Raw genomic sequence first — 22,783 nt, 5'->3', positions numbered from 1 at the left:
TGTATCGGTTTCAGCAGGCAGAAACAGCAGCGCTCCGAGCTGACCTGCTGCTAGAAATGCACTCATCATCATTCTGCCTACACTTGGGACACACAGAAAGCGTCTCAATAAATTGAGTAACTGCTGTTTATTTATCCTGTGCTGACCTCTGACTATTTGCACTGAGTCTCAAAATATTAATATAAATGTAAAGCATAAGAGAAACATAAACGGAAGATATCGAATGCTAAACACAATGTAAAGATTAGTTTAACTAAATGGAACAAAACGATCACGAGGAAAAGAGAATAACAAGCATTTGCAAATCCAATAGGTCTCGTCTATGTGAGCGAGCTATCTGCGTTAGCAATGTGTTTAGCCATGTTGTACACTGGCTGCTGTTCATGTCTGAATGTTAATGGTGTGGGATGGGGTGGGGTAGATTGGGGTGGAGTGGAAAAGGGCAGATTGGAGTAGTGTGGAGTGGGTAGATTGGTTTACAGTAGTAGCGTGTATTGGGGTACCGTGGAGTGTTGTAGGTTGGATTACAGTAGAGCAACATAGAGTGGGGTAGAATGACTTAGTAAGGAGTGGGGAAGAATGGGTTAGTGTTGTAAAGGAGGATATAAGGTCCACAATAAATTGTTATAAAAACATAGATTATTTATTCAGCATAGCAGAGATAAATTGGTGTTCCCCTCCAGGCTAGCAGGCAACTGCCCATTCAAGCCAGGACATAGAACACCCTTACAACGAAAGATCTATAAAGAACACCACCCTTAAAGGGAAAGAACAACATAAACTAATTGAGAATACAAGTTATACTCTTCCCTTCACTTTACTAAATTAAAAATAAAAAAAACAATAAGATGAAATGAAACCAAAAGCTCATGCATCATCACAATAATAGTCCTGAAGATAAGTAGGCGGTCTTCTGCTCCTCCGACTTGAAGTAGAAAAGTCAATAACTTTCTCCGCAGATTCTAAATTACCACCCACACTTCTTTCCCTAGAGTCAACATCAACCACATCCTTCCCCCTCAGATGCATACTATCCATCCCAACATCCTTATACTTCTTGTACAAGGCCACCCTCCTGAGGTTCCAATGTTCTCCGTTATTCAATGTAACAAATCTATTATGAACAGACTTCACTCTAAATGGGCCCCTAAATTTTGTCAACCCACTAGAAATGCATCCCGGTTTAACTTTCACCCATTCATTCACCATTATCTTGTTCCTCCCATCCTGTGCTACTCCATCGCCATCCTTGACATTTTCTAAATTAGCCAAACCAATGCAATCCTTCATCCAGGCAGAAATAAGCTTCGTTCCAGCCGAACGCCCCCTCATCACACTAAAAGGAACCTTTCCTGTCACATTGTTTTCGGTAGTGCAATACGCCCATACTAAATCTTCCACCATTTTTTTGACTGCACCACCACTGCTCATAGCCATCTGGATTGCCCCCTTCACCATGCGATTCGCTCTTTCCACCATTTCATTCCCCTGTGGGTTGTACAACGATGTCCTACAATGAACAATCCCACAATCACTCAAGAACCTCACCATCTCATCAGAAGTTAGCTGAGTCCCGTTATCAGTTATCAATTTGACTGGAAAACCTTCCTCCTAAAAATGTCAGATAAGAAACGAATGGTGGACCTAGTTGTTATCTCCCTACACAACTTTACAATAAGCCATTTAGAAGTTACATCATTCATCACTAAGGCAAACTTCATATCAATATTCAAACCACTAAACGGTCCAATGAAATCCATGCACACCGAGTGCCAAGGAGATTGAGGATCCCCAATTGTCCCCTGCGATACTTGGCTGCCTACCTTCAACCTCTTTTCACTCTCTAAGCAATCGACACACCTCTCAACCCAATCAGAAACATTCTGATCCATTGCAGGCCACCAGAAGTACTCCCTCAACCTCCTCTTAGTAAGAGACTGACCTAAATGCCCCTCGTGTGCCAACTTGAATAACACAAATCTCAAATCATCCGGCGGTATAAATTTGTCCCCTTTCATTATTATATTCTCCTCTTTATCAAAAATTGAGAGTTCATCCAAAACCTTCACAAACTGTCTTATTCCAACCTCAAGAGTGCTTTCACGCCTCACACCCTTTACAATCAAATCATTCACACAGCGCAACACTCCATCCTTAGACATACTCTCATTCCACTGTTCCCCTCCAATTGCACCAGAACAAAATTCCACAACATCATCTACCGCCGCGACTGAGCCCTCACACAAAAGTGACTCCACACCTGATGGATCCACTTCCTCCCAAGGCAACGGAAGCCTAGACAGACCATCCGCCTGATTATTCTTCCAACCTGGAATATATTCCACTTTGTACAAAAACTCCTGCATCCTGGCAGCCAATCTTGCCAACCTTGCCGAACCTTTTCCTGCACCACCCTGTGACAATATCCTTACTAGCGGTTTGTGATCCATCTGTAACCTAAAATGAAACCCCCACAAATACATCCTGAAGTACTCACAGCCCCAGGCTGCCGCCAGTGCCTCCCTCTCAATAATGGAGTAGTTCCTTCCAGACCCAGTAAGGGATCTTGAAGCAAAGGCCACAGTCTTGACACCTGATGAGTGCACCTGTGCAAGCACCGCACCCAACCCTCCTACAGCGCTCGCATCAACGGTCAAGACAGACTCCAACCCTGTGTCAAACGGTGTTAAAATTCCTGCTCCACAAATCTCCTTCTTTATCCCAATAAACACTCTCTCCTGTTCTTCTCCCCACATAAACCTGCAACCTTTCCTTAGTAACTCTCTTATCTTCTCTGTTTTGTCTGCAAAATTCCTCACAAACTTTGCATAGTACTCTATGAGTCCCAAGAATGACCTTAGCTGGTCTCTGTCAACCGGCGCAGGTGCTCTCCTTATTGACTCTAACAAATCACGCTTAGGTCTGACCCCCTCCGCCGACAAAGTGTAACCCAAATACTCAACTTCCTCAACCGCAAACTTACACTTCTCTCTCTTCAATGTCAATCCAGCACACTCCATTTTGCTCAACACTTCTTTTAGAATCACATCATGTTCTTCTTTATATTTCCCAAACAACAATACATCATCCTGAAAATAGACTACGTTCTTTATTCCTTTCAGAACCAAACCCATCATGCGCAGAAAAACCCTAGCGGCCGAAGCCAGGCCAAACGGCATGCGGGTAAACTGGAAGACACCCTCCGAAATAATAAAAGCCGTCAACGGTTTTGACTCGTCATGCAATCTAATCTGGTGATACGCGCTGCGTAGATCCAATTTCGTGAAAAACGTACCACCTTTTAACAACAAAACTAACTCATTAATGTTTGGTAGGGGAAAACTATCCACTATTATGTTTCTGTTCAAGCTGCGCAAATCAACACAGAACCTGTACTTGCTGTCCGACTTCGTCGTGATCACCACTGGCGAAATCCAACTCGATGTCTCGATCTCCTCAATCACACCCTGTTCTAACATTTCACACACCATCTTCCTTACCTCAGCTCTAGCTATTATGGACACCTTCCTAACCTTATGCTGCAAGGGGACTGCATCAGGCTTGAGCATGTCCTTGTGCATGTATCCCTTTAGTTCTCCTATCTCTTCCTTAAACAGTTCAGGCATCCCATCAACAATAGACTCCGTCGAAATCTCTTCCACCACCATCACCTGATCCTTAGCCCTCGGGTTAATGATGATGTGTAAGTCGTACTGATGTCCCCACCCTAGAATTGGTGGACCAGATTGCACCACATAAACCTTTCCTTTAACTGATCTGCTCTTAAATATAATGTTGGAAAGCATGTTACCTATAATGTCGATCCTCTCCCCTTGGTACCCACTTGGATTAATATCCTTAGGTTCTAAAACAACTTCCGGACACTTCTCCTTAAACAAACGCTCTGGTATAATAGTCCAGAATGAGCCAGAGTCCACCATCAACTCTGTCTCTTTCCCTTTGATCACAAACATTGCTTTAGGTCTCACTCTTCTCCCAGGTTCCATGTCAGATTCATCATCGCTCACACACAAAATTTTCTTTGCTCCCTCTACACCGGCACTCAAGCTGACACACGCAACCTCGTCTTGAATGATGGCGACTTTCCCTTTATTCACATTCCTGCACATTTTGTAGAAATGGCCCCTCTTTCCACATTTTTTACAATCTTTATCCAATGCAAAGCACTTCTTGTACTCTTCAGTGTGGTAAGTACTGCCGCACCTTGAACATATTTTGTCCCTACTCCTATACTGATCAACGCTATTCGAAAGATTCCCAAACGTTCTCCCCACACTCTTCTCACTTCTCTCATACACTTTTTTACTACCTACAGCCGCAACCCCCTCAACCTGTTCCACACACGACACATTCTCCTTCAAACCCTCCTTGCGTTCCATTTCCTTCATACACGCACTCGACTCCTCAACCACCTTCGCGATATCTATCGCATTTTGAAGAGATGGGTTCTTTGCAGCCCATAGTTTCTCCTGCATCTTCTTATTTCTGCACTGTACAATGAGTTGATCTCTTATCATCTCATCCCTGATGTTCCCAAAAATTGCATTTAATAGACAATTCCCGCAAACGAGTGACGAACTGATCAACTGTCTCATCTTGCCACTGTGGTTGGGTGTAGAACTTATGTCTTGCCATTACGATGTTAACTTCCTTTGAATATTGTTTCTTAAGGTGCGCTTTAGCCTCCAAATAAACATTCGTTATGACTCTACCCTCTGCATTTGTGCCATGAGGTAAAAACTTGAACGCGTGCTGTCCTTCCTTTCCTAAAGTACTCAATAATAGAGCCCTCTTCCTTGTTGCACTGAAGTCCTTTCCATCCAGGGCCTCAATATAATTTTCGAAGATCTCGATCCATTCTTCCCATTCAATGGGCGGATCACCACTCTGCTGTAAAAATAGTGGTGGCATCATCATATTGTGGTTCTCCATAATGCCAACACAGTGTCACACCTCAGAAATGTAAACAAGCCTTATGCAGTGACTGAGGTTTCCCTTCTTAACTCCAAATCTACTCTACTCTTCAGTCTCTAGCAAAGCGGTACAATTTTCCAACAGCACTCCTTAATTCCAATGACAACCCTCCATACGTCTGTTTACCTCGATTATATTTTCCTCCTTATAAATATATATATTTTTAGGTTTCGGCTACCGTCCCACTGCGTAAGCAGTGGGTGGGCGGAGCCGAAATCTTTTGTTAGTAGTATGGGGGCCTGAACACGCCCCTCTTCTCCATTGGCTGGCCTCGTAAATGCTGGCCAGCCATTGGAGGAGAGGAGCGTCACTGAGTTTCGGGCCCGCCTTGACGCGATTCGGGGGTGTTTCCGTGTCTTTTTTTAAGTCACGCCCTCTCCTCTTCCCATTGGCTGGAATTTTACCTTCCAGCCAATGGGAAGGGGAGAGCACGCCCCCGAATCTCTACAGGACGCTGTGCTTTCCGAGCAGCGTCTACCAAGGCCATGAGGTAAGCCTCTGCCCCCCCTGTTTGTGCCGTTGTTTCTTGTTACTTCTTGTGCGCTGTTGACATGTCTTTTGACTCCCAGAATACATTCAAGTAGTGAATATTTTTGTCCCATCTCAGTAAAATTGCCTACTCATTTTGAGAATTGAAAAGAAACCGAAGCGCACAGAAAGACGACCACCGCGAAAACAAGCTGTTCGAGTGCTTGCGTCAGCGGCTGGGACTGCAGCCTGTGTCTTTCTCGGGTGACTCAGGCTTCTGAAGCCGCAGTAATGCGCGAGCGCTGCCTCGCTACTGGACTGCAGCCTGTGTCTGTCTCGGGTGACTCAGGCTTCTGAAGCCGCAGTAATGCGCGAACGCTGCCTCGCTACTGGACTGCAGCCTGTGTCTGTCTCGGGTGACTCAGGCTTCTGAAGCCGCAGTAATGCGCGAGCGCTGCCTCGCTACTGGCTTCCGCACGAGAAGCTCCTGGTGACATTTATCATCTCCTGGCAAATTTACATGCACGTGTCGGCGCCTTACGCTATGCCTTTCATCAAGCGAACCATGAGATGCACATGATTATGTTATGTTAGTGTCGAATTGTTAACTCCACAAAGGCATGGAATGTTGTTGTTTTGATGTCACCTGCTGGCTTTACACAGCACCGTTTGCACTTCAAAGTCCGTAAATATTTGATCATACAAAACTTTAACCGGAAATGACTTAAACCGCCCCGCCTCTCCCTACATCAAACAAGCATGCTAAGTCCTTGATACATAAGTAATTACGGGAACATAATGGATAAGGAAGATAGCAAGGTATTATTTGGGTGATAGGTCTGTGGAATTTAATACATACATGACCGCAGTTAGTGGCGTGTATACCATGATGTATAGAATCTAAAGACACGTGAATTACCCACACACAGGTGCCACAGCGAAAGGCTCTTGTCAATTTAAAACATGAGTTGTCTCTGTTGCTGGACCTCCCATCTCAATGGTGACCACGGATAAGAAAATGGCATGACCCATCTTATACTTTACCTGCATTCTTGCCAGGAGTAAATGGATTGAAGAAATATATTTCAACTTGTTGCACATATACTGTATGTCGATCGCCGCAAGAATGTTCTTGTTGATTATTTTTTTATTTTTTATGCACAACTCAAAACAATATGGTTAAATAAAGGAAGGACCATGTAACGGTTCTTTAGCAAAATTTGGGCTTGATTCAATTAAACATTTTTGGGGAAAGCACAGAGCTGAAGCAATGACCTCCCAAAAATATGTTATGCTCGCATTGCTTAACATGCCAATTCGCTCCAGCCCACAACATTACTCCCACCCTCCCCAGTTACACTGCCAATTGCCTAATCTAAGTCAAAATAATTTATTTTCTCATTTCTGAGCTATAAGAAAAAGGTTCGACTTCCATGAAGAGGCACAAAGTCATCTAGGCTGGGATGTACGGAAGCTGGATGTGATGACGACCAACGGCAGTAGACATACTCGGAGTAGTACCTAAAGAAGTGTAATGGAAAATTCAACTGTGGCGTAGGTAATATGTTACGTTTGGAAGGGGAGCGAGGAGACTGCAGAAAGTCATCATCTTAACCAACTAGTTATGGTGCTAAAGATATCCTGGAAATTGTGACTGATTAATGGCCATGGAGGGCTGAGGGAGTGTACCAGGAATCCACAGTGGGCCCTGCAGAAAAGGAAAACAGATGCGGCATGAAAAATGACACACATACAACCGCATGAGATTTTCGTTCCCTTGTAAGAAGTATGATCTAACGTTCATCATGATAAACATGGTAATTAAGTTTTAATTCAAGATTGTTTGCAGAGATGCAAACTCCTTGATTATGTCTCTCAGTGTATTAAGTATTCCTTCATGCAATCTCTACCATATAATTGTATTTATTTTCTACAATAATCCTTATAGCTGTTAATGCTTTTCCTTAGGTCTTGATTACGAATGGACTGGTAGATTTGGACCCTTGCAGAAACTCCTATCTGTGCAAGAGTTAGAAGTATAAATTGTGTGGACTGTATGACACCTAGTAGTGGGTGCAATAAAGCCCACTACCTGCATTAATTTTCAGCAGGTGAAACCTGCCAGACTGTAACGGGGGGAATAAGGCTCGGTACCAACTGGAACATGCAGATTACAGTCTAGAAAACATCAAAATCTACATTATGTCCATTTTTCAGGGTTCAGCATAAAATAGGTGATAGCTGTTGTACCTGATCATTTGAGAAACTTATCAGCTCTAATAAATATTGCATTTAATGATGCTGGGCAACTCTTAATAAAAACCTTCATAACATTATTCTCATCTGTAATTAGAGATCCTCGCCCCAATAATTGCATTGCTGTTTTACCCTCATTATGTTCACCCTCCTAATCATTCATTTTTTCAGTCTTCATGACTCTTAACACCTTCTTATTATGCATTTTATTACGTTACCATGAAAAACAAGCATTTACAATGCAACGGTTTCGCCTTTGGAAAAGTTTGAGCTATTGGCATTGTAAATGACAAAATTTGTATTTATGTGTTGGTTTTGAAAACAGATAAATAAATGGCATTGTCATTTACATTCCCAATAGCTGTAACTTTTCCAAAGGCGAAACCGTTGCATTGTAAATGCTTGTTTAATATTGCTTGAAGTTCTTTACCTTTGCTCGCAGGCTCCGCTCTTTGTTAATCAGCTACTAATTCCGCTGCTTGTCCTCTTTTTTAACTCTAGTTATCCCTTCTACGCCTAGAACCAACACCTGTTAGTTCCTTTCTTTTTGATTTCTCCGTACCTCGCTTGCGTGACTTTTCCTGTTGCTAAGCAACACTCTCTCTGCACTTAAAATGGCCACTACGTACTGTTACGTTGCCCATGTTGCGCACGTTCCATACGCAGTGTATCACAACCTTCTGCTGCCTTCCGACGTTGTCCTCGCTCACTACGTCACCACTTGTTATTCAGCAGTTACGTTCCTACTCCTCACACGCGAGCTGCAACGTCACCCATTAGGCTCGCGGTAAGCATTTTAAGAACTTTCAAAAGTCGCACATCAGTTTGCAACCAAACATTGCATTTTCGACAATATTTCTTCCTTCCCAATTTTTCCTTTTACTCACTCGGTCGAAATCGTTCGTTGTTCTTCTTTCATCCGTTCTTGATTTCACCTCCTTTAATCCATTATTTAAAAGGATGATACTTCTAACTTCAAGCACATTCCCTTCTTCCTTCAAAGTTACTCTTCTTCTTTCCGACACTCACTTAAATTGCGGGAATAACTTCTTTTCTTTTTTTTTTCTGTAGCGTGAATTGATTTCATCACTTCTTCTTCTTTTCACGCGGGTTCTCTACACCAACTGAGTTGCTCCACTCTCCCTGCTTCTTTTTCACCTCCTGCTAGCCGATCGTCGCCAGTTGTTGTAAAGGAGGACATAAGGTCCACAATAAATTGTTATAAAAATATAGATTATTTATTCAGCATAGCAGAGATAAGTTGGTGTTCCCCTCCAGGCTAGCAGGCAACTGCCCATTCAAGCCAGGACATAGAACACCCTTACAACAAAAGATCTATAAAGAACACCACCCTTAAAGGGAAAGAACAACATAAACTAATTGAGAATACAACAGTTAGATTGTTGTGGGGTATATTGGACTAGATAGAGTAAGTACACCAGAGTGTAGCAGATTGTAGTTGAGTGGGGTACCTTTAACTTTGGTAGATTGCAGTGAAGTGGGGTAGACTGGAGTTGAGGGGTAGATTGATGTGGAATGGAGTGAGAGATATTGAAGTGGAATGAGGTATATTTGGGTGGATTGGGGTACATAGGAATGGGGTAGATCAGGGTAAATTGGGACAGAGTGGAGTGAGGTATATTGGGGTAGATTGGAGTGGAGTCAGGTAGACTCAGGAAGAGTAGAGTGGGTTGGGGTAGATTGGAGTGGGGTGTGGTATAGTAGGGTAGGGCAGATTGGAGGGGAGTGGGGTACGTGGAGTGAGGTCAATTTGCTGGATTATAGTAGGGTAGATTGGAAAGGAGTGGGGTAGATTGGAATGGAGGGGGTAGATTGTGTGGATTAGAGTTAGGTAGATTGTAATGGATTATGATAGATTGGAGGGGACTAGGGTAGATTGGGTAGATTATAATGGGATAGGTTTTAGTGGGATAGATTGGAGTGGGGTCCAATGGAGTGGGTAGGTTAGATTGGAATTGGGTGGGGAATATTGGAGTGGGGTAGCATGGGGTGGAGTAGAGTGGGGTAGATTGGGGTAGCACAGAGTGGGTTAGATTGATTTAGAGTAGATTGGTGTAGGATAGAATGGGGTAGATTGTTGTGGAGTACATTGGGGTAGTGTGAGGTAGACTGCAGTGGGGAAGATTGCAGTGGAGTAGAGTGCCGCTGCTGCAGGTAAGAGTGGTGGAGCGGGCTGGGGGGATTTTAAGAGACGCCCACGAGGGAAAATGAATTATTTATTTAATTTTCCCTTGTGGTCTTTTCTTGAAATCATCCACGCACCACTGCTCTCACCTTCAGCGGCCGCGGCTGGTAGAGTGGTGTAGATTGGAGTGTAGTTGGGTAGATTGGAGTAGGGGGGGTAGAATTGAGTGGGGTGCAGTAGATTAGAGTGGCATAGACTGAAGCAGGTCAGATTGGAGTGGGGTAGATCAGAGCGGGGTGGGGTAGATTTGAGTGGGCTATATTGGAGTGGAATGAGGTACACTGCTGTGGGGTGGATTGAGTTAGATTTGAGTGCGGCAGGTTGGAGTGGAGTGCAGTAATTGGAGTACAGTATATTAGATAGATTAGAGTAGGTTAGATAGGAATGGATTTGGGTCTAGTAGAGTGGGGTACTTGGAGTGGGGTAGATTGTCGGGATTAGAGTAGGGTAGATTGGAATGGAGTGGGTTAGTTTGGGGTATATTGGAGTGGGGTAGATTGTGGTAGATTGAAATGAGATAGTTTGAAGTGGGATGGAGTGGAGTAAAATAGATAGGAGTGAGGTAGAGTGTGATGGGTAGGTTGGAATGGTTTGGGTAGATTGGAGTGGGGTGGAGTAGAGTGGACTAGATTGGAGTGAAGTACATTGGGCTAGACTGGAGTGGGGTGGATTGGGGTGAAGTGGATTAAATCGGAGTGGGATAGACTGGGATGAAGTGGAGTAGAATGGGATAGAGAGGAGCACAGTAGATCGGGGAGAGTGCATTGGAGTGGACACAATTTTAATGGGGTAGAGTGGGTGCATTGGAGTAGGGTAGACTGGAGTGTGGTAGATATGGTTAAAGTGGAGTGGGGCAGAGAGGAGTTGGATAGAGTGGAGTGGAGATTTGAGTGGGGTAGACTGGAGTGTAGTAGAGTGGGTGTATTGGAGTGGGGTAGATTAGAGTTGAGTGAAGTAGATGGGGTAGATTGTGGTAGTTTGGCTTGGGGTATATTGTGGTAGATTGATTGAAGTAGGATAGATTGGAGTGGAGGGGTTTATTACGGTGAAGTGGGGGACATTGAAGTGGAGTAGATTGGGTGGAATAGAGTAGGATAGATTAGAATGTAGTGGGGGAGACTGAGGTAGATTGAAATGGGAAAGAAAGAGAAAGAAAAGCACAGAAAGAAGTAAGAGAAATGCAAAATGCAAAAAGAAGCAATAGAGGTGCAGAAAAAAGCAAGAGAGGTGCAAAAAGGAGAGTGGGATGCAACAATAAGCAACTGAGGTGCAGAAAGAGGCAAGAGAGGTACAGAAAGAGGCAAGAGAAGTGCATAAAGAGGAAGCATGGTGCAGAAAGAAAGAAGGGAAGTGCAGAAAGAGGCAATAGGTGTGCAGAAAGAGGTAACAGAAGTGCAGAAAGAAACAAGAGAGGTGCTGCAAGAAGCAAGAGAAGTGCAGAAAAAAAGCAAGAGAGGGGCAGAAAGAGACAAGAAATGTACAGAAAGAGGTAGGAGAAGTGCAGAAAGATACAAGAGAGGCGCAGAAAGAGCAAGAGAAGTGCAGAAAGAGGCAAGAGAAGTGCAGAAATAGTAGAAAGGTAAAGAAAGAAGCAAGAGAGGTACAGAAAGAAGCAAGAAGGATACAGATAGAAGCAAAAGAGGTTCAGAAAGGGGCATGAGATGTGCAGAAAGAGGCAAGAGAGATGTAGAAAGAGGAAAGAGAAGTACAGAAAGAGGAAGAAAGGTGCCAAAAGAGGAAGCAAGGTACAGAAAGAGGAAGAAAGGTGCAGAAAGGTGCAGAAAGAAGCAAGAAACGTGCAGAAAAAAGTAAGAGAGGTACAGAAAGAAAAAAGAGAGTTGCAGAAAGAGGCAAGAGGGGTGCAGAAAGAAGCAAGAGAGGTGCACAAAGAGGCAAGAGAGGTGCTCAAAGAGGCAAGAGAGGTGCAGAAAGAAGCAAGACAAGTGCACAAAGAGACAAGAAAAGTGCAGAAGAAGGAAGAAGGGTGCAGGAAGAAGCTAGAGAAGTGCTATAGGAGTATAGGATCTGCTTCTTATAGTAACCCCCACTTTTTGCTGATGTATCATTGTTTTCAAGGGTCAGAGTCAAGGTGACCCTTGACCCTGCTCACAGGGCCGGTCGCTCCACGCACCGCAAGGCGCCCCGTGTGTGACCAGGACCTTCACCGCTGCTGCCACGAGTTCGCCGCTGCTACTGTGCTCCGTCTGCTCTGAGTATTTTGTGTTTTACTGTGCCCATTATTGTATTTACTTTGTGCCCTGTGTTTAGCTCTTTTCTGTTTTCTGCACCCCGTGACCGTATTTCTCCCGCTCTGTGCTGAGCGTGTCTGCAGCTTTCGGAACCATGTCCTTATAGCTGTTCCAGGATATTGCCATACCATTTACTCTTAAGTGCATTATAATCCTCGCGGTTATTGCTAACTTTGGTTTGGCTTTATCAAAACATGTCGTGTAAGGTGTCATACGCTTTGGAATACTACCCCCTCGCCAGTTCTGGCGACGGGGGTAGCATTCCACCCTTCTAGAGGGAGAAGACATGTTACTTCCATTAATCCCGGTTAAAGTTAACCAGAGCCTCAGCATCACAAAATGGATGCTGCTGCCACAGACACAAGTCTGACCTCCTGCTGCTGGGAGCCCTTCCAGCGTGGGAGGCTTGGACAATAGGTTTCCTGTCACAGGGAGGTGCTAGCACCACCCCAGACAGGAGATAGTGGATTGGGGCAGGGAGGGCTGAATGAAACGAGACATTGCCTGGGGCACACAAGGTGTCCCATGCATAGTCCAGTTCAAACCGGTGGTGGGGCACTCCAGCCCCAGCTCTGTCGCGAAACTGGACAAAGGGAAAGGGGTGTAACCACCCCCTTCCTGGGTCCCACCTATAGGAGCAACCTAGCAGATAATCCAGCCCCTTGATTTGGAATAAAGGTAGGAGCTGTGTCCCAAGACTTTAGGTAATCCTGACTGAAACTCTGATATGAAACTCTGGACCCTTCGACATCCTACTCGACGTAGAAGACTGAAGAATCTCCCTTGTGGTCAAGGAGTGACCACCCTGTGCAAGCAGGCACCATCAAGCGCTCAACAGTTTGCTTTGTTGTTGCTCCCGCCGGAGCTCGAACGACCGACAAGAACCAGATTTCCAGACATCCAACAGCCCGATCCACAACCACAGCAAAGCTGAGACCCGTGGAGGCGACGAGAGACGTGGGACCGGCCATCTTGGAAAGCCAGCGAAGTGTTTTCTGTGCAGCTCCTGAGGCACCCTCGAAGCTGTGCATTGGGGATTGAGAAGCCCCAGCCCCGAGCATCCTTTGCAACAAAGATCACCTCTCCACACTCACCGAGTGCTGCGTGGGGCCCTTTTGCATTTTCCTGCTTGACGCATCTGTCACTTGCCCGTTGGCTAGTGGCCTCTGTGACGATGAACCTTCAAATTTTCAACGCTGTTCTGGTTGCTCCAGACTGGCCCTTGCTCCCCTGAAAAGGAGCAGCCCATCAGACCTTGCTGGTCTGATCCAGAAGCCATCTTCGATTCCTGCGTGGGTTGCATTTGCCAAGGCCTGTTGACTCCGAATCGAGATCCGACACCGCCGACAGCGAGAGCCTTCGTGGGACAGTCCATGCCCAGTTCCTGGTCATCGTCGACACCTCCTGGTCCACGTGGCAGTGGAGACAAGCTTCACAACATCACCTGATTGCAACCCGACATCGCATGGCTCCTTCCTGGTCACTGGCTAGTGACCCAGACTCTGTCCCCTCTGCTTTCAGGTACTCTACATCTTCGATCCACTCTTGGATCCAACCGGACTCTTCTCTCCTGGTCGCCTGCAGCATCTTTTCACCAAGGCTCCATAGAACTCCACGACGAAACCTGACACACTTTGACACCTATGCACCCGCTTCCTGTGGGTAAGGTAACGCGAGTACTGCGGTGCTCCTGTAGAGATTTACATCCCTAGTGTCCTAGTTTTAAGTGGTTAAGTTCTAGTCCAGTCGGAAGACTTCCAAATCTGCAACTTTCTAACTTTACGCACCCGTTGACTTCTATTGGTGCACGCGTGTGCATTTAGACACTGCACCCGCATCCTGTGGGCCTCCCACGTCCTAACTGCTGTTAGTCCAGTGTAGCCCCAGCGATTCCCAAGGCCCTAGGCCTTACCATTGTTCATGACGTGGGACTTATACCACTATTTTAGTATATGGTTTTACGGGCCACCAGGGCCAATCCATATTTGTGCAACTTTTGTATGTTATATTAAGTTACTTGTTATACGCTTGTGCTCCCGTGCTCATAAAGAGTTAAGGGGATCTATTTAGAAATAAACACATATATATTTTGAATATATAACCTGTGTGGTGTCCTTTGATTTGGTATTAAAAGGTTTGCATATGGTAAAACAGCTGGCTTCACATGCCCTCTTGAGTTTAGCCTAAGACTGCTTTTGTCCATGCTACCACTAGGATAGCTGGTCTATAACGTTGACTTTACAACCATCACCATAAGGGTTGTTTGGACTGGTGCAAGGTGCTCACTAGAATAGTGAACATCATATACCAGGCCAACTTCTCACACTGTGCTCCGTCTGCTCTGAGTATTTTGTATTTTACTGTGTCCATTATTGTATTTACTTTGTGCCCTGTGTTTAGCTATTTTCTGTTTTCTGCACCCCCGTGACCGTATTTCTCCCGCTCTGTTCCCCCCCCGCTCCCCGCTTCCCGCCGCTGCTCCCCTGCGGCCCCGCCCCTTTTTCTCTTCTGTACCTGCTCCCGACGCCCATTCGCCGCCCCGCTCCCGCCTCCCAGCTGCTCCTCCCTCCCACTTGGCCATTTATGGAGGAGACCGCGCAGTGGTGAGATGTGACCCTTGACCCTGCTCGCAGGGCCGGTCGCACCACGCACTGCACGGCTCCCCGTGTGTGACCAGGACCTTCACCGCTGCTGCCGCGAGTTCGCCGCTGCTCCTGTGCTCCGTCTGCTCTGAGTATTTTGTGTTTTACTGTGCTCATTATTGTATTTACTTTTTGCCCTGTGTTTAGCTCTTTTCTGTTTTCTGCACCCCCGTGAACCTATTTCTCCCGCTCTGTGCCCCCCCCACTCCCCGCTTCCCGCCGCTGCTCCCCGGTGGCCCCGCCCCTTTTTCTCTTCTGTACCCGCTCCGGATGCCCATTCGCTGCCCCGCTCCCACCTCCCAGCTGCTCCTCCCTCCCACTTCGCCATTTATGGAGGAGACCGCGCGGACGCGCCGAAGGCGCGCCAAAGGCAAGCCTGTCTGCGCCCGTCCGTGCCTGGACCACGCCCAGCACCAGAACCCCTGGCCCCCGCAGGAACCAGGACGCCCGACCGAAGTACGACACCGCCGTCCTCAATGCATTCAACACCGGACGACCACCTGCCTGCTATCAAGCCACCCCAAGGCGCACCCACGGACCCTTCACCTGTCAAGCCTGCAAATTCACCTGCCTCTGACCCCGCACCCTGCCCACCAAACCACACCACAACAACCACCTCAAGTGCATCCTCCTCAACACCCGCTCCGTTCAGAAGCACGCCATCGAACTCTGGGACCTCCTCGACACAACAGCACCTGTCATCGCCTTCCTCATGGAAACCTGGATGAAGGCCTCCTCAGCCCCCGACATTGTCATAGCCATCCCGGATGGCTACAAAATCACCCGGAAGGACCGCGTCAACAAAACAGGAGGAGGGATCGCCATCATCCACAGAAACACCATCAGCATCATGACCAACACTGAAGAGACCTTCTCCACCGCCGAACACCTACACTTCCAGATCCACACCGACCCCCAGACCACCCTCAAAGGAACACTCATCTACAGACCCCCGGGCCCGCGCACACAATTCAGCGAAACCATCGCCGACCTCATCAGCCCGCACGCCCTAGCCTCACCAGAATACATCCTCCTAGGAGGCCTGAACTTTCACCTGGAGAAAAACAACGACAGTACCACCACCACCCTGCTCGACAACTTAACTCGCTAACCTCGAACTCAAGCAACTGGTGGACACCCCCACCAACCTCGCTGGCCACACTCTCGACGCCATCTTCTCCGCCAGTAACCAAGTCACCTTCAGCCACTACACCGGACTACACTGGACCTACCACAGCTGCATACACTTCACTTTCAAGAAGACTACATCTCACCACCTCACGCACCAGATCCCCCGCAGGTGCTGGAGCAAAATCACCACAGACCAACTTACCACATCACTGAGCCAGAACCCACCAGAACACCAGCATACCCGACACCGACGACGCAGCCCACAACCTTGCACAGTGGAACACCAGCTGCGCCAATGACCTCGCCACACTGAAGAACCCCCATGGTAAGACCGCCACCAGAAAACCCTCATGGTTCACAGGCGCCCTCAAAACCGCAAAGAGATCCTGCCGAACACTCAAAGACCTGGCGCCACAAACGGACAACAGAAAACATGACAGCCCTCAAAAACGCCACCCGCAAATACCATCAGCAGATCCGGGCCACCAAGAGGACATCGTTCAAAGAGCGACTGGACAACAACACCCATGACAGCAAGGAACTCTTCAGCATCGTCAAAGAGCTCTCCAACCCCAACGCCCGCAACAACGACATCACCCCTTCGCAAGACCTCTGCAACTCCCTCGCCGCGTTCTTCCACCGCAAGATTGCAGATATACATGACAGCTTCGGACCCCAAACTCCACCTCCAGACACCAAACCAGCGACCCTCACCACCATCAGCTCTTGGACCCCCATCAGCAGTGAAGACACCATCCACGTCATGAACACCATCCACTCCGGCTCCCCCTCCAACCCATGCCCCCATCACATCCTCGGTACAAAAGGGGGTGGTGATGGACAGAGCATCTGAACCAATCAAACACTCACACCCAGTCAAAAGATCTGGGTTTAATCCATCACCGTTCTTTATCCCACTCTGCCACCCCAGTTCAGACATGGCTATATGCAAATCAGTCTGACCCTGTGCCTCATGGGAACAGTCCAGCCCGAACTGCCAAGCCATGCCTTCCCTGGACCGGAAACAAGCTTCCGAGGACCGGTTTCTGGCATTACAGCCGTCTTCAGCCCGGCTTGCTTGAATCCAGTGGCAAAGTGAGCAAGGGACTCACGTCTGAGCATACCCTGCCACACTTATGGCGGCCAAAAGCGGTACAAAAGGGGGTGGTGATGGACAGAGCATCTGAACCAATCAAACACTCACACCCAGTCAAAAGATCTGGGTTTAATCCATCACCGTTCTTTAGCCCACTCTGCCACCCCAGTTCAGACATGGCTATATGCAAATCAGTCTGACCCTGTGCCTCATGGGAACAGTCCAGCCCGAACTGCCAAGCCATGCCTTCCCTGGACCGGAAACAAGCTTCCGAGGACCGGTTTCTGGCATTACAGCCGTCTTCAGCCCGGCTTGCTTGAATCCAGTGGCAAAGTGAGCAAGGGACTCACGTCTGAGCATACCCTGCCACACTTATGGCGGCCAAAAGCGGTACAAAAGGGGGTGGTGATGGACAGAGCATCTGAACCAATCAAACACTCACACCCAGTTAAAAGATCTGGGTTTAATCCATCACCTTTCTTTAGCCCACTCTGCCACCCCAGTTCAGACATGGCTATATGCAAATCAGTCTGACCCTGTGCCTCATGGGAACAGTCCCCAGCCCGAACTGCCAAGCCATGCCTTACCTGGACCGGAAACAAGCTTCCGAGGACCGTTTTCTGGCATTACAGCCGTCTTCAGCCCGGCTTGCTTGAATCCAGTGGCAAAGTGAGCAAGGGACCCACGTCTGAGCATACCCTGCCACACTTATGGCGGCCAAAAGCGGTACAAAAGGGGGTGGTGATGTTGTTCACTTGGCCACTGGATTCAAGATAGCCTGGCTGATGAGGATTATGAATCTGAAACCGGTCCCAGGATGCTTGTTTCCGGTCCAGGGAAGACATGGCTTGGCATTTCGTGCTGGAATGTTCCCAGGAGGCACAGGGTCAGACTGATTTGCATATAGCCATGTCTGAACTGGGGTGGCTGAGTGAACTAAAGAATGGTGATGGATTAAACCCAGATCAGTTGACTGGGGGTGAGTGTTTGATTTGTACAAACGCTCCGTCCATCATCCCCTTTTGTATCGCTTTGTTCGCCCTAAGTGTGGCAGGGTATGCTCAGACGTGAGTCCCTTGTTCACTTGGCCACTGGATTCAAGATAGCCTGGCTGATGAGGATTATGAATCCGAAACCGGTCCCAGGATGCTTGTTTCCGGTCCAGGGAAGACATGGCTTGGTAGTTCGGGCTGGACTGTTCCCAGGAGGCACAGGGTCAGACTGATTTGCATATAGCCATGTCTGAACTGGGGTGGCTGAGTGAACTAAAGAATGGTGATGGATTAAACCCAGATCAGTTGACTGGGGGTGAGTGTTTGATTTGTACAAACGCTCCGTCCATCATCCCCTTTTGTATCGCCCCATCACATCCTCAACAAAGCATACACCATCATCGTACCCCACCTGCGGAACGTCATAAACAGCTCCTTCAAGTCAGCAACCTTCCCTAAGAGCTGGAAACACGCAGAGATCTACGCCCTCCTGAAGAAACCCACAGCGGACCCCAAGGACCTCAAGAACTTCCGCCCCATCTCTCTTCTCCCCTTCCCGGCTAAAGTCATCGAGAAGACCGTCAACAAACAGTTGACTGCTTTCCTCGAGGCAAACAACTCGCTCGACCCTTCCCAGTCCGGATTTCGAGCCAACCACAGCACCGAAACAGCCCTTATCGCAGCCACTGACGACATCAGAACCCTGATGGACAACGGAGAAACAGCCGCCCTCATCCTCCTAGACCTCTCAGCAGCCTTTGACACCGTCTGCCACCGCACCCTAATGCACCGCCTCAACAACACTGGAATCCAAGGTAAGGCCCTGGAATGGGTCACTTTGTTCCTCTCCGGTAGAACCCAGAGAGTCCGCCTCCCCCCCTTCCGCTCCGCGGCCACCTAGATCATCTGCGGCGTACCTCAATGATCCTCACTCAGTCCAACGCTCTTCAATATCTACATGAGCCCCCTCGCCACCATCGCACGAAAACACAACATCAACATCATCTCCTACGCCGACGACACCCAGCTGATACTCTCCCTCACCAAGGACCCAGCCATCGCCAAAACCAACCTTCAGGAAGTTATGAAAGAGGTAGCAGAATGGATGAAGCACAGCCGTCTCAAGCTCAACTCGGACAAGACGGAGGTCCTCATCCTCGGACAATCCCCATCTGCCTGGGACGACTCCTGGTGGCCCTCGGTGCTTGGCACCGCACCAACACCCACGGACCACGCACGCAACCTGGGATTCATACTGGACTACTCCCTCCAAATAAGTCAACGCCGTCTCATCCTCATGCTTCAACATCCTGCGCATGCTTCGAAAGATCTTCCGATGGATCCCCACAGAAACCAGAAGAACAGTCACCCAGGCCCTCGTCACCAGCCGGCTGGACTACGGGAACGCCCTATACGCAGGAACCACCACCAAACTTCAGAATCGCCTCCAGCGCATACAGAACTCCTCCGCACGACTCATCCTCAACATCCCTCGCCACAGCCACATATCCACCCACCTGAGGAACCTCCACTGGCTCCCAGTCAACAAAACAATCACGTTCAGACTGCTCACCCACACACACAAAGAGCTCCACAACATGGGACCCGCATACCTCAACGGCCGCCTCTCGTTCTACACTTCCACCCGCCAGCCTCGCCCTCGGCATCGTCCCATGGATTTGCAGAACCACCACCGGGGGAAGATCATTCTCCTACCTAGCAGCGAAGACCTGGAACTCCCTCCCCACTTACCTACGACCCAGGACCATCTCAGCTTCAGGAAGCACCTCAAGACCTGGCTCTTTGAGAAGTAGCAGCGCCCCCCCACCCCCCACTCCTAGCTCCTTGAGACCCTCACGGGTGAGTAGCACACTCTATAAATGGTAATGATTGATTGATTGATTTTCAACTTAGACTGACTGGGATCCTGCTATTCAGGACCCCAGTCAAGCTGCATTCTCCCCTAAATTGATCGCATGTACTTTAGGTACACTTCAGATTGGATACTGGGGTACCCTTATCAGTCCCTAGTATATGGTACACCATGTACCCAGGGCATAGGTACCCCAGAGGGCTCCCAGGGGCTTCAGCATGTATTATGGCACCCCTGAGAGACCATTCTAACTGACACCACAGGTCTTCTACTGCAGCCTGAGTAAGGTGTTGCATGCTCCCCTTACTTAGATATAGGTTACCTATATCTATTCTAAATCAATAGACATATAAACCTATCTGTCACCCCTATGGCAGGCCTTATCAATCCTGAAGGCAGGGTGCTGGGTTTTGTGTGAAAGGGTGCCCCTGCATGAGCTGAGCCCCTCTGCAGCTGTCAGAATCTATTCTCCGGAGTTGTCTGTGATGCAGCCAAACCATATATGCTTAAGTGCATTATAACCTGTGTAGGAGAGTAGGATCTGCTTCTTACAGGGTTACAAGCGCTATATAAATGCAAACCTTTTTTCCTTTTTTACTCCTTCCCAACCCTTCTCAATTCAAACAACTGACTACCATATCCGCCACTCAAATGACTTCATATTTCACTATACTAATTTTCGGGAGATGCCGCGTTGTTTGTTGTTGCAGCAGGGAGCCAGCGCTAGAGGCAGACAGACGGACACCAAGCCCCAGGAGCCAGCGGGGCACTGTGTGGAGTGTCAGCCCCTCCCTCACTCCCACCAGGCACATAAGAACTCCTTGCGCCTCCCGCTTCGCGGGAGACACCGCGTTGTTTGGTGTTGCAGCAGGGGGCCAGCGCTAGAGGCAGACGGACGGACACCAAGCCCCAGGAGCCAGCGGGGCACTGTGTGGAGTGTCAGCCCCTCACTCCCACCAGGCACATAAGAACTCCTTGCGCCTCCCGCTTTGTGGAGACGCCGCGTTATTTGTTGTTGCAGCAGGGGGCCAGCGCTAGAGGCAGACGGACGGACACCAAGCCCCAGGAGCCAGCGGGGCACTGTGTGGAGTGTCAGCCCCTCACTCCCACCAGGCACATAAGAACTCCTTGCGCCTCCCGCTTTGTGGGAGATGCCGCGTTGTTTGTTGTTGCAGCAGGGGGCCAGCGCTAGAGGCAGACGGACAGACACCAAGCCCCAGGAGCCAGCGGGGCACTGTGTGGAGTGTCAGCCCCTCCCTCACTCCCACCAGGCACATAAGAACCCCTTGCGCCTCCCGCTTCGCGGGAGACGCCGCGTTGTTTGCTGTTGCAGCAGGGGGCCAGCGCTAGAGGCAGACGGACGGACACCAAGCCCCAGTAGCCAGCGGGGCACTGTGTGGAGTGTCAGCCCCTCCCTCACTCCCACCAGGCACATAAGAACTCCTTGCGCCTCCCGCTTCGCGGGAGATGCCGCGTTGTTTGTTGTTGCAGCAGGGGGCCAGCGCTAGAGGCAGACGGACGGACACCAAGCCCCAGGAGCCAGCGGGGCACTGTGTGGAGTGTCAGCCCCTCCCTCACTCTCACCAGGAGGATTTAGCTAACCTGTTTGTTCCCGCCCGCGGGACACGCACGGGCGCGCGCCGGGCGAAGCCCGGGCCAAGGGCGGGCACGTCTAAGCCCGTCATAGCCAGGAAGAGCCAGGTCAGGGCCACCCCTCTTACATCCGATAACGGCCACTCGACGGACTGAGTCGCACTGTCCCGCGACTGCCATTGAAGGTATTGTTTCTATCTCAAGGCTATAAAGCCCACAAACAATTGCGAAAGTGACAATACGGCCTTCCAGGCCTTTTTCTATGGGAAAAAGAAAAGCTATGGCGGGGGGGGGGATCAGGAGTGAACTCAACACAAGGCCCGAGGAGAGCAAAGAAAGTCAAGAAAAATAATAATTAAAAAACTCATAAAACTGACATTATGGACCGTAAAGAGGTGCTCGTAGATGAGTGTGGGAGCATATTAGCTGGAGACTCTGCTATAAATCTAGATACCACCAAAACTCGGACTGATGAATCTGGCAAAAGTTCCCAGTCAACCCACATCCATATACCTCCGATGTTCCGCAAATCGCCTTGTTTGAACACCCCTAATGTCACCAAGGATTGGCCCTCGAGGCAATCTAGCTCTGATCTAGAAATTCCCTCACTCTCACAAATACCATCTCAGCCTCTGACACAGCATAGGTCGAGTTATTTGGAACCCACTGTTATAGTCTGTTCCAATCGTTTTTCCGCTCTGGCTAATGAATCAGCTTCCTCTCCCGACCTACCCACTCAAGGCCCAATGGAAGTCCCAGTTGAGCTACAAGTGGGGGGCGTAGAGGACCCAAGTGTTAGGACTCCAATTCTATTATCAATCATAAACTTTTTGAAAATGGAGGTGAGGGACCTAAAATCTCTGGATACAGACTTAAGGGCATCTGTGGAAGCATTAATGTTGCATCATGTCCCACACAAATCTATAGCAGTCCCCCAGCCCTCTAACCCACTGCCAAGAAACATCAACCTAGCAGATAGAACAGGTACTGTAAAAAACCATGTCACACATACTATTCCAACCTACAAGCCAGTACCACCTAGCGAGTCCATCACATCAGCACAGTGTAGGAAGCAACCTAGCGTCCATTCTGGGTTCAATCATACTAACCATATTTCTCAAAATCCCTCTCTATCTCAGGCCCCCGCATGTAAAGCAGCAGTGCGCGGCCCACGCCTTATCGGACGCCCTTCCCGTCCTTTGCCCACAAACCAGACAGTCTTTATGGTAAACGTCCCTAAGCCTATGGTCCATGAATATGTGTATTCATTGACTAATAAAGT

General features: G+C 48.5%; 1 protein-coding gene across 5 annotated transcripts in view; it reads right to left on the bottom strand.

Annotated features, from left to right (window-relative positions):
- Positions 1-22,783, bottom strand: part of LOC144798453 (uncharacterized) — a 549,513-nt gene that overhangs the window by 451,841 nt on the left and 74,889 nt on the right. The window lies entirely within an intron of this gene.

This window comes from Lissotriton helveticus, chromosome 12 (assembly GCF_964261635.1).
Source record: "Lissotriton helveticus chromosome 12, aLisHel1.1, whole genome shotgun sequence".
Lineage (NCBI taxonomy): Eukaryota > Metazoa > Chordata > Amphibia > Caudata > Salamandridae > Lissotriton > Lissotriton helveticus.
This window is presented reverse-complemented; position numbering and strand designations above follow the sequence as displayed.